The sequence below is a fragment of the Heterodontus francisci genome, chromosome 21 (assembly GCF_036365525.1).
Source record: "Heterodontus francisci isolate sHetFra1 chromosome 21, sHetFra1.hap1, whole genome shotgun sequence".
NCBI lineage: Eukaryota > Metazoa > Chordata > Chondrichthyes > Heterodontiformes > Heterodontidae > Heterodontus > Heterodontus francisci.
The window spans coordinates 9,310,402-9,324,160 of NC_090391.1; positions in this window are offsets into that span (position 1 = coordinate 9,310,402).

A 13,759-nucleotide genomic window follows, 5' to 3' on the forward strand; every position below is an offset into this window, starting at 1 on the left:
CAGCCCCTCAAAGAAAGGCAGCCCCTCAAACAAAGGCAGCCCGTCTAAAAAAGGCAGCCCCTCAAACAAAGTCAGCCCCTCAAACAAAGGCAGCCCCTCAAACAAAGGCATCCCCCGAAACAAAGGCAGCACTCAAACTAATGCAGTACCTCAAACTAATGCAGCCCCTCAAATTAAGGCTGTCCCTTAAACTAAAGCAGCCCCTCAGTCTAAGGCAGCCCCTCAGTCTAAGGCAGCCCCTCAAAATAATGCAGCCCCTCAAAATAATGCAGCCCCTCAAAGGAAGGCAGCCCCTCAAACTAAGGCAGCCCCTCACACTAAGGCACCCCTTCAAACTCATGCAGCCCCTCAAACGTATGCAGCGCCTAAACTTATGCAGCCCCTCAAACGAGGGCAGCCTCACAAACTAATGCAGACCCTTAATCTAATGCAGCTCCTCAAATTAAAGCAGCCCCTCAAATTAATGCAGCCTCTCAATCGAATCCATCCCCTCAAACTAATGCATCCCCTCAAACTGAAGCAGCGCCTCAAACTAAGGCAGCCCCTCATACTAAGGCAGCCCCTCAAACTAAGGCAGAGCCTCAAACTAAGGCAAAGGCTCAAACTAAGGCAGCTCCTCAATCTGAGGCGTCACCTCAAACTAAGGCTGGCCCTCAATCTAAGGCAGCACCTCAAACTGAGGCAGACCCTCAATCTGAGGCAGGCCCTCAATTTAAAGCAGCCCCTCAAATTAATGCAGCCTCTCAATCGAATGCATCCCCTCAAACTAATGCATCCCCTCAATCTAAAGCAGCGCCTCAAACTAAGGCAGCCCCTCATACTAAGGCAGCCCCTCATACTAAGGCAGCTCCTCAAACTAAGGCAGAGCCTCAAACTAAGGCAGCTCCTCAATCTGAGGCAGCACCTCAAACTAAGGCTGGCCCTCAATCTAAGGCAGCACCTCAAACTGAGGCAGACCATTAATCTAAGGCAGGCCCGCAAACTAAGGCAGCCCCTCAAACTACGGCAGCCTCTCAAACAAAGGCAGCCCCGCAAACTAATGCAGACCCTCAATCTAAGGCAGCCTCTCAAACTAATGCAGCCCCTAAAGTTATGCAGCCCCTAAAATTATAAAGCCCCTCAAATTTATGCAGCCCCTCAAACGAAGGCAGCCTCTCAAACTAGTGCAGACCCTTAATCTAATGCAGCTCCTCAAATTAAAGCAGCCCCTCAAAATAATGCAGCCTCTCAAATAAATTATTTCAGTCAAACTAATGACTTCACTCAAACTAATGTCTTCACTCAAACTAATGCAGCTCCTCAAAGTAATGCAGCCCCACAAACTAATGCAGTCCCTCAAATGAATAACTTCACTCAAACTACTGACTTCACTCAAATTAATGCAGCCACTCAAACTAATGCAACCCCTCGAAATAATGCAGATCCGCAAACTAAGGCAGCCACTCAAACTAAGGCAGCCCCTCAAACTAATTCAGGGCCTCAAACCAAGGCAGCCCCTCAAACAAAGGCAGCCCCTCAAACTAATGCAGCCACTCAAACTAATGCAGTACCTCAAACTAATACAGCCCCTCAAATTAAGGCAGTCCCTTAAACTAAAGCAGCCCCTCAATCTAAGGTAGCCCCTCAATCTAAGGCATCCCCTCAATCTAATGCAGCCCCTCAAACTAATGCAGTCCTTCAAATGAATAACCTCATTCAAACTACTGACTTCACTCAAATTAATGCAGCCACTCAAACTAATGCAACCCCTCGAAATAATGCAGATCCGCAAACTAAGGCAACCCCTCAAAATAATGCATCCCCTCATAGTAAGGCACCCCTTCAAACTTATGCAGCCCCTCAAACTAAGGCACCCCTCAAACTAATGCAGCCCCTCAAACGTATGCAGCGCCTAAACTAATGCAGCCCCTCAAAGGAAGGCAGCCTCCCAAACTAATGCAGACCCTTAATCTAATGCAGCTCCTCAACTTAAAGCATCCCCTCAAATTAATGCAGCCTCTCAAATAAATAACTTCAGTCAAACTAATGACTTCACTCAAACTAATGCAGCTCCTCAAAATAATGCAGCCCCTCAATCTAATGCATCCCCTCAAACTAATGCATCCCCTCAAACCATAGCAGCGCCTCAAACAAAGACAGCCCCTCATACAAAGGCAGCCCCTCAAACTAAGGCTGAGCCTCAAACTAAGGCAGCTCCTCAATCTAAGGCAGCACCTCAAAATAAGGCTGGCCCTCAAACTAATGCAGCGTCTCAAACTGAGGCAGCCCCTCAAACTAATACAGACCCTCAAACTGAGGCAGCCTCTCAAACAAAGGCAGCCCCGCAAAGTAATTCAGACCCACAATCTAATGCAGCCTCTCAAACATATGCAGTCCCTAAACTTATGCAGCCCCTAAACTTATAAAGCCCCTCAAATTTATGCAGCCCCTCAAAGGAAGGCAGCCTCTCAAACTAATGCAGACCCTTAATCTACGGGATGGACTTCTGGACCAATCCATTGAGGAACCAACTGGAGAACAAGTCATCTTCGACTGGGTATTGTGTAGTGAGAGAGAAATAATTGACAATCGAGAGACCCCTTGGAGATGAGAGACCATAATATAATAGAATTATTCATCAAGATGGGGAGTGACGTAGTTGATTCTGAGATTCGGGTCCTGAATCTTAATAAAGGAAACTACGAAGGTAAGAGGCGCGAGATGGCTATAGTGGATGGGAAAACATCACTTAAGGGATGACGGTGGAGAGGCAATGGCAAACATTCAAAGAGTACACAGGTGAACTGCAACAATTGTTTATTCCTGTCTCGCACAAAAGTAAAATGGGAAAGGAAGCCAAACCATGGCTTACAGGGAAAATTATAGATAGCATTAGATCCACGGAAGCGGCATACAAATTCGCCCGAAACAAACAATGAAACTGAGGATTGGGAGCAGTTTAGAATTCAGCAAAGAAATATGAAGGGATTGATTAAGAAGGGGAAAATAGAATACGAAAGTAAGCTTCAAGGGAACATAAAAAACTGAGTGTAAAAGTTTCTATAGGTATGTGACGAGAACAAGTTTGGTGAATACAAATGTAGGTCCATAACAGTTTGAAACAGGTGACTTTATTATGGAGAGCAATGAAGTGGCTGATCAACTAAATGCATACGTTGGTTCTGTTTTCACAAAGGAGGACACAAATAACATACCAGATATGTTGGGGTACACAGGGAGTACCTGGAAGAAATCAGTATTAACAGAGAAATATTGTTTTGAAATTGATGCAACGGAAGGCCGATAAATCCCCAGGGCCTGATAATCGACATCCCAGAGTAATTAAGGAAGTGGCCCTAGAAATAGTGGATGCATTGGTGGTCATATTTCAAGATTCTATAGACTCTAGAGCAGTTCCTACAGATTGGAGGGCAGCTATGGTAACCCCACTATTTCAAAAGGGAGGTCGAGGGAAACTAGGGAATTAGACAGATACATGAATGGGCATGAAGCAAAGAGATACAGATCATTAGAAAATAGGCAACAGGTTTAGATTAAGGATCTGGATCGGCGCAGGCTTGGAGGGCCGAAGGGCCTGTTCCTGTGCTGTAATTTTTTTTGTTCTTTGTATAGACCAGTCAGTTTTACGTCGGTAGTGGGGAAAATTCTGGAGTCCATTATCAAAGATTTTATAGAAGAGCACTTGCAGAACAGTGGTAGAATCGGATAGAGACAGCATCGATTTCGGAAAGGGAAATCAAGCTTGACAAATCGAATAGAGTTTTTCGAGGATGTGATTAATAGAGTTAATGAGGGGGAGCCAGTGGATATGGATTATTTGGACTTTCAGAAGAGTTTCGACAAAGTCCCACAAAAGAGGTTAGAGTGGAAAATTAAAGCACATGGGGTTGGGGGTAATGTATTGCGATGGATAGAAAATTGGTTTGCAGACAAAGAGTAGCAATAACTGGTTCTTTTTCCAAAGGGCAGGCAGAGACTAGTGAGGTACCACAGGGATCGGTGCTAGGACCCCAACTATTCACAGTACATACTAATGATTTAGATGAGGGAACTAAATGTAATAACTCCAATTATGCAGATGACACAAAGTTGGGTAGGAGGCTAAGTTGTGAGGCGGATGCAGAGAGGCTTCAGGGTGATTTGGGCAAGTTGAGTGAGTGGGCAGATGCAAGCACCATGCAGTATAAAGTGGATAAATGTGAGGCCATCCAGTTTAGTAGCAAAAACAGGAAGGCAGATTATTATCTGAACGGCTATAACCTGAAAGAGGGGAATATGCAACGAGACCGGCGTTTTCTCGTAGCCCAGTCGCTGAAGATAAGCATGCAGGTGCAACAGGTGGTAGAAAGGGCAAGCGGGGTGGGGGAGGCTGTGTTTGCCTTCAAAGCCAAAGGATTCGAGTACAGGAACAGGGATGTCTTGCGACAATTATACAGGGCCTTGGTGAGGCCATAACTGGAATAAAGCTTGCAGTTTTGGTCTCCTCATCTGAGGACGGTTGTTCTTGCTATCGAGAGACTGCAGCGAAGGTTTACCAGACTGATCTCATAGAAACCTATACAATTCTAACAGTACTTGAAAGCGTAGATGCAGGAAGGAATTTGCCGATAGTGGGGACGTACAGATACAAGGGTTAATAGTCTCAGGATATGGGGTAAACCTTTCAAGACTGAGAGGCGGAGAAATTGCTTCGATGAGAGAGTGGTGAGCCTGTGGAATTCGCTACCACCGAAAGCAGTTGAGGTCAAAATATTGTATATTTCAAGAAGGAGTTTGATATAGCCCTTGGGGCAAAAGTCATCAAAGGATATGGGGGGAAAGCAGGAACAGGTTATTCAGTTTGATGATCAGCCATGATCATAATGAATGGCGGAGCAGGCTCGATGGGCCCAATGGACTACTCCTGCTCTTATTTTCTATGTTTCTAGGTTTCTATGTTGCCAAAAGCTGAAAGCTAATCATAGCACAAAGAAAACTGCAGCTGTGATTTTAGCAATAACCTGCATTACCTTTTGACCTCCACCCATCACAGCACTTCAGCGCTGTTAATTTTTCCTCCTCTCTCCGCCAATTTACTTCTCTATAAATCCTTCAGGATTGTTAATCTCGAATATCTTCCAGTTTATATGAAAGGTTATCGAACTAAAATGTTAACTCTGTTTCGAAACATAAAACCACAGAAATTAGGAGCAGGAGTAGGCTCTTCGGCCCTTCAAGCCTGCTCCGCCATTCATTATGATCATGGCTTATCGTCCAACTCAATAGCCTGTTCCGGCTTTCGCCCTATACCCTTTGACGCCTTTAAACCCAAGAGCTAAATCTAACACCTTTTTGAAAACATTCAAGATGTTGGCCTCAACTGCTTTCTGAATTAGCGAATTCGACAGACACACCACTCTCTGGGTGAAGAAATTTCTCCACATCTCAGTCCTGTAAGTTTTACCCCGTATCCTTAGGCTATGACCCCTGGTTCTCGACTCCTCCACCATCGGGAACATCCTTCCTGCATCTCCCCTGTCAAGTCGTGTTCCACTTGCATAGGTTTGCATGAGATTCCCCCTCACTCTTCTGAAGTCCAGCGAATATAATCCGAACCGACGCAATCTTTCCTCCTATGTCAGTCCCGCCATCCCAGGAATCAATCTGGTGAACCTCCGCTGCACTCCGTCCAGAGCAAGAACATCCTTCCTCAGATAAGGAGACCAAAACTGCACACAGTATTCCAGGTGTGGCCTCACCAAAGCCCTGTATCACTGCAGCAAGACGTCCCTGCTTCATACCCGAACCCTCTCGCTATGAAGGCCAACTTACCATTTGCCTATTTTACCTACTGTTGCACCTGCATGCTTATCTTCAGCGACTGGTGTACGAGAACACCCATGTCTCGCTGCATATTCCCCTCTCTCAGTTTATAGCCATTCAGATAATAATAGGCCTTCCTAATTCTGCTACCAAAGTGGAAAACCTCACATTTATCCACATTATACTGCATCTGCCATGCATTAGCCCACTAACTCAACTTTTCCAAATCACCCTGAAGCCTCTATGCATCCTCCTCACAACTTACCCTCCCACCCAGTTTGTGTTATCTGCAAATCTGGAGATATTACATTTAGTTCCCTCATCTATACCATGAATATACTTGTGAATAGCTGGTGTCCGAGCACCAATCCCTGTGGTGCCCCACTAGTCACTGCCTGACATTTGGAAAAAGAGCCATTAATCCGTATACTTTGTTCCCTGTCGGCCAACCAATTTTCTATCCATCGCAATAGACTACTCCCAATCCCATACGCTTCAATTTTACATGCTAATCTCTTATGTAGGACTTTGTCGAAATCCTTCTGAAAGTTCAAATGAACTAGATCCACTGGCTCTCTCTCATCAACTCTACTAGTTGCATCCTCGAAGAATTCTCGTAAATTTGTCAAGCATGATTTCCCTTTTGTAAAGGCATGCTGACTCTGTCTTATTCTCCCACTATTCTCCAAGTGTTCCAATATAAAATCTTTGTTAATAGACTCTAGAATTTTCCCCACTACCGACGTCTGGCTAACTGGTCTGTAGTTTCCTGCTCTATCTCTACCTTCCTTTTTAAATAGTGGGGTTACATTAGCTACCCTCCAATCTGTAGGAACTGTTTCAGAGTCTATAGATTCTTGAAAGATGACCGCCAATGTATCCACTATTTCTGGAGCCACTTCATTAAGAACTCTGGGATGCATACCATCAGGCCCTGGGGATTTATCGGCCTTCATTCCCATCAATTTCCCCAACACCATTTCTCTACTAATACTCCTTCTGCAGATGCTGCCATAACTACTGCGAGTTTTTAGCATTTTCTATTTCTATCAGATTCACAGCAGCCTCAGCATTTTTCTTTTTTTCTCCAATGCTTAGGCGTGGATATTAACAATCCTGACTGATATGGGAGGAGAGTAGTGTCTGAGTTTTAATTCCAGAAATTCTTTATTTTCTCGTTGGAAGATTCCCCATCCTGAAGTCAGTCTGCTTGACATGCTTAGTTGCCCTCAATCAAGGATGACTCTGGACCAGGGCGTCAAACCATGACCCTTGGGCATTGGGGGAGTAGCCTGATATCAGAGGTTTCCAAACCCCAACTCAAGAGAGCTAGAGATTTATACGATCTCCGATTTCTGGGCTGTCCATCCCCAGTTCAGGGAGTGGGTCTCCTGTCCGGGTGTGTGGTCCATATCCGGAGAAGGGGTGAAGTGTAGCACAGTGGGAGGGGGAGGGTGTTTGATCTCTAATTCCAGTGATGGCGAGGAAGGGGTAGAAGGAGAGGTGATTGGCAGAGTGTCTGATAGCTAAACCCGGGAGGGGGGTTTGCTGTCTCCCTTCCTGAGCCGTGCTCCGATATCGGGGATGGAAAAAGGTGTGAAGACTTGTAGGAACGGTGAGTGTACAGGGGACAGAGGGAAAGGGTGAAAGCGAGTGGAAAGGTGAGGATTGTGCCTGATCCCATTCCTGTGACGGGGGATCTCATTCCTGGAGCATGATCCAAGTCCAGTAAGTGAGCGGGCAGGAGAAGAACAGGGAGAGCGGGAGGAAAATGAGATGAGGGAGACAGTAAGTTACCATCAGGCCCTGGGGATTTATTGGACTTCAATCCCATCAATTTCCCCAACACCATTTCTCGATTAATACTCCTTCTACAGATGCTGCCATACCTACTGCGTGTTTTTAGCATTTTCTATTTCTATCAGATTCACAGCAGCCTCGGCATTTTCCTTTTTTCTCCAATGCTCAGGCGTGGCTATTAACAGTCCGGACAGTCTAATTCCAGGCCCCATAAGGAAGGTTTTTCTGCTGCTAATCACATGGACGTGGAAGGTGTGTCCATCTTGCTAGGTTCCATTCACCAACTGTGGGGTGATGCAGATTTCGAGATGTCAAATACGGACAAGATGGAAATGGTTCCAGTACTGGACAGGAGATCGGTGGATATCTGATACTGACCAGACCGGGAGGACCCTCTCCAGAGGCATCCTATTATCCCTCACACCACCAAGGCTGGAGGGGGAGTGTTTGATCATGAATTCCATTTTTGTATTCTCATGAGGAGGTGTCAGAAGTCTCTTGGGAATGTTTGCCTGAAGGTCCCCGTCCCGATTCATTTAAAGCTGGGAAGTTCGAGACTGGTGAGGTCGTGGTTGAGATTCTTTAACCTCTGACCCGATCCCAACTGACCCGTTTTCTGCCAAAATCCTGATGTGACGAAGCGCAGACTCGGAGAATGTTTGATCAGTAATTTGCTGTATCTTTCCCTTCTTTCTCACAGTTAATTTAGTGTCGATTGCGATCGTGTCCAGGGGAAAGTGTGGCCTGTCCACATGCACCACTCGCTCCCTGGTGGCCATGGCAACGGCGGATTTACTGCTTATTATCACTATGGTCATACTGAGACAAATCAATCGTTATTATTTCCGCGGCTCTTTCCTGAACACCACTCCGGTCTGCAGTGTTAACTTTACCCTGGCTCAAACAGCAAGAGACTGTTCTGTCTGGTTCACCATCACTTTCTCCTTTGACCGATTTGTGGCCATTTGTTGCCAAAAGCTGAAAACTAAATATTGCACCGAGAAAACCGCAGCTGTGATTTTAGCACTAGCCAGCATTGCTCTGTTTAAAAAATATTACTTTCTACTTTGTATTTGAACCTATATTGATAGTCTCCAATGTACCGCTGTTCTGCTTTCCAAAGTCAAGCTTTTACAATGAGCCCGGATGGGTGGGCTTCACTGGTGTGATAAGGTTTTAACCCCATTGCTTCCATTCACTTTAGTTCTGTTGGTCAACTCACTAACAGTGAGACACATTATGGTGGCCAGTCGAGTCCATAAGGGATTGAAGTGTCAGAGCAAGGGAGAGAATCGCAGTGACCCAGAGATGGAGAGCAGAAGGAAGACTGTGATTTTACTCTTCACCATATCTGGCAGCTTCATACTTTTCTGGTTGACAGATGTCATGCAATTCTTTAGCTATCGCATTGCAGGAGCAAATCCCGATTATTACAATGATTCTGCAGTGATATTTCGACATGTTGCAACCATGCTTCAGAATTTAAATAGCTGCACAAATGCATTTATTTATATGGCGACCCAGTCCAAGTTCAGAGAGCAGTTCATGGTCGCTGTGAAATATCCGGTTGTATCAATTATTCAATTCATGATTAAACAAAAAGGCATAGAGCCGCCCAGAGGTGGCTCCCAGTGTTCTTGAACATTATATTTATCCCCAGAATTGTCAAGGAAAAGAGGTGACCTTTGGAAGATGTAAACTGTTCAGTAGGTTAGTCACAGCTCTGTCTGCAGGCGAGGAGAAGCAGGGAAAAAAACTCACTTCCACCCTTCACCACCACTGGTTTGATTGGTAGCTCCCAACATCTGCTTAAAAATAAATAAACGTGTGTAAATGAAAACAAAATGCTGCAGATGCTGACAATCTTATTGTGTGAATTGATTATCAATTTTATGTATTTTTGGAGGCACATTATTGAGACGGTCTCCGTTCCATTCCCCAGTTGTTGATGCACTGTCTCTGTTTTTTCTCTACGAGTCAGATGGTGAGTTGAGGTTTGGTTTCCACCTGGACAAGTCCACTTGAGGGGCTTGGCTGGGAAGAAGGAAGCTGGTGTAAGGAACTGGTGCTCGGCTCCCCTCAGGAGCTGACAGACCCCATGCTTCAGTTTGGCAGCTGCTCAGATGGATGGGGCTGAGAGGCTTCCTGACTTCAGGTTAACCAATATTGCTGACAGTTCCCTTTCTTCAGATTGTATCCCTCTCACCTTCAAATTTGACGTCACTACTACTCTTTTCAAAATAACCTTATCCTTGGTCCCTCCGTTCTCCCAAACTACCACCCTGTTTCCATCCACCCTTTCTTCCGAAAAGATCTTGAATCTGTCGTTTTCTCAAAAATACGTGCCTATCTTTCCTGGAACTCCGTGCTTTGAATCCTTCCAACCAGGTTTCTGCCCCTGCCATAATACCGAAACAAATCTTAGCAACATCACAAATAACATCCTATGTGACTGTGATAACGGTAAACGATCCCTCTCGACCTGTCTGCAGTCTTTCACAAGCATGACCACAGCATCTTTCACCACAGCCTCTCCGTCGCTATGTGGAGCTGCAGCCACCTCGGTTCATTCTTAGACATCTAATTGTGGACAGAGAATCACCATCAGTGAATTCTCTTCTCACTCCTGTATCTATCCTTGGTCCCTCTAATTTCTCATTTAAATGCTTGCCTGATCCTCAGTGACATCAGCCAAAATTACAGTGAATATTTAACATTTACCCATCGACCACTGCGGCACTTGACCCCGTCACGGTCTCTAAATGTTAAGACTGTTGTACAGTATCCAGTACTGGCTGAGAAAACCTTTCCTCCAATTACACATTGGGAAGATTGAAACCATAGTCTTGACTGATCGCTCAAAACTACGTTCTCGAGCGACTGACTTCATCCCTCACGCCGATATCTGTCTCACATTAAATCAGTACACAAACATGGGGTGAAGTTTGACCCCTAAATGAGCTTCCATCCGCATATCCCCACCTTCACTAAGACTGCCCATTTCCACACACTGAACGTCGCTGGAAATCGTCTGTGCCTCAGATATTCTGCTGTTGAAAACCTCATCCATTCCTTTCATACCTGTGCAATGGCTCATTTCGAATATTCAACCTCCATAGACCTGCTGCTTATGTCTTAACTCACAGCGAGGCCCGTTCACCTTTCATCTCTATAGTCGATCAACTACATTGGTGTCCCTTCAATCAAAATGTTCCTTCACGTTTTCAATTTCCACCAATGCCTCGCCCCTCCCTATCTCTGTAATCTGCTCCAGCCCACAAACCTCCAGGTTATGCACACTCGTCTCATTCTGGCCACTGTAGGATCTCTGATCCTCATCGCTCTGCAATTTGGGGTGCCACCTTTAGCAGCTTTGGCATGAAGATCTGGAATTCCCTCTGTGTACACTTCTAATTCTCTAAATCATCTTCCATCTTTAAGACAGTCCTTAAGACATACACAATAGACTAAGCTTGTGGTTATTTAACCTAATATTTCCTGCTGTAACCGTGCCAGTTTGTCTTCTCAATGTTTCTGTGAAGAGTCTTGAGAACATGAATTACATAAAAGGCGCCACATAAACATAAGCCACTGCTGTTTTATAGTTGGTTGTTTACAGTACAAGTGAGGTCAGTGATATTCCTGGATGGTGAAATACAGTAAAGGTCAGTGAAATCTCCGTATGAGTAGTTACAGCAAAATTGAGGGCATTGACATAACTGCAAATGTAAATACAGTGCATGTCAAGTCAATGATGGAAAGGGATGTGTAGCTTCAGACAAGACACTTGGTCTGATATATGTGGAGCTCAGATATGCTGCACGAGTTCGATGATATATTTGGATGTGTAGATGCACAATGAATGATTTTTTATGCATCTGGATGAGTGTTTAGAATACAAGTGAAATCATTAATATATTTAGATTGATAGCTGTGGTGCAAATGAAGTATGTGTTATATCTTTGAGCGCTGTTAAGTGTAAGTTAGGACATTGATTATCTGTACTTTTATTCCCAGTGCAAGTGACATCAGTGCGACGCCTGCAATGGTAGTTGCCGTGAAATGAGTTCAATGATGGTCCTGGATAGTTACTTGTAGTACAATTGAGGTCAGTGATATACCTGGACATGTAGTTACAATGCAACTAAGGTCAGTGATATATGCGGATGGTAAGGTACAGTACAAGTGATGCTCGTATTTTTGTGGAAGGGTAGCTAAATGTGATTCCAGTAAAATTTCTGCATGGGTATTTACAGGAGAATTCATGTCTGTTATATATCTGAATGGGTAGTAATGCTGACAATTAGTTCAGTGATATATCTGGATGCCTGCATATATTACAATCCTGCACAGGTATGTATCTGGATGGGTAGTCACAGTAAAGGTGAGGTCAGGGATACAGCTTGATGTGTAGTTAGAGTACAAGTGATATCACTGATGTGTCTTGGTGGGTTGTTGCTGTTCAAATGAAGTAGGTGTTATCTCTTATAGGGCCGATTTGTTACGAGATAGGACAGTGATTATTTGCCTGCTCGTTCCAGTACAAGTGAGGTATATCTGGATGGGCGGTTGCAGTACAAGTGAGGCTAGAGATGTATCTTGATGTGTAATGACAGTACCGATTAGTGTAGAGTCACGTCTGCATGCGTAATTATACAACAATTCATTGAAGCATCTGGATGAGTAATTACAGCACAGGTGTGCTCCATGATATAGGACAGCAGGTATTTACAGTGCAAGTGAGTTCAGTAATGCATCTGGAGGGGTAGTTGCAGGACAATTGCTCTATCTAATTGGGTAGTTACAGCGCCATTTATCTCACTGATACATCCTGTTTATGAGTTAAAGTAAAAGTTCGACCAGTAATATATTTGGGAAGTTTGTGACACCACAAGTGAGGTAATTAATACATCCAGATGGTTAATTACAGGACAACTGAGTTTGGTGATGCATCAGGTTAGGCATTTACAGTACAAGCGACATCAGTGACATTTGTGATTGGGCAGTTACAGTGCAGGTCGCGTCAATGTTTGCACATAGATCTGTAGTTACTGTACAAGTAAGGTCAGTGATATATCTGGAATAATAGTTACATTGCAAGTGAGGTCAGTGATATATCTGAATGTTTAGTTACAGTACAAGTGCGGTGAATAATTAAGCTGGGTAGGTGGTTGCAGTGAAACTGATATCAGTGACATTTGCTGAAGGATATTTACAGTATGAGTGACGTCAGTGGTGTATCTGAATTTGCTGTTAAGTTTCACGTGAGGTTTGTGATGTTTCTGAATGGGTAGCTACGCTTCACCGCACTTGTACTGTAACTAAACATTCAGATATATCACTGACCTCACTGGTCATGTAACTATTATTCCAGATATATCACTGACATTACTTGTGAGGTTACCAATGTATTTGGAAAGGTAGGTGAACTTTCAGTGAGTTTAGTAACATACACAAATGTTTATTTACAGTACATGTGAGGTCAGTGATGTGTCTGGATGGTGAGCCATCTGGAAGAGTAGTTACAATTCAAGCAATATCTGTGCGTGATTGGATGGGTAGATACACTGAAAGTGAGCTGTTCAATAGATCTGGAAGGGGTGTTGCAGAACCAGTACGTACGTACGTTATTTAAGGATGCACAAGTAAACTCAGAGATATATCTGGATTTGTGCTGACTGCAGATATGAAGTCAGTGTGATTTGCAACAATTATCAAAATGCATTTTCTGTGTGAAGTGGTGAGTTTTGTTGCTTCAGTTATAAACTGCGTTGAGACTCTTAGGTTGCATCAGACTGTTAGTGGCACTCTGTTGGTCACAGTAGCAACAGACCTTTATTTCAGAAAATGTTTAATTGAAATAGCTGCACTCACGTGGTGCAATCAGGATGAGACATCTCTCCCAGAAAGAAGCTTCTGAGCACTCCAATTTTGCTAGAAACAAGTTAAACATTAGACCACACTATACAAGATAATTTTTCAAGTGCAAATCTTGGGCACCTCGGTCCTATACACATTAGCGTTGATAAGAGTTAGTATTGAAATATAGACGTTTCTGAGGGTGCTAGACAGGGTTGGTACTGAGAGTATTTTTCCCATCGTGGTGGCTGCTGTGGAGAGGGCATAGCTCCAGAACATGGGCCCGCCCATTTCAAAT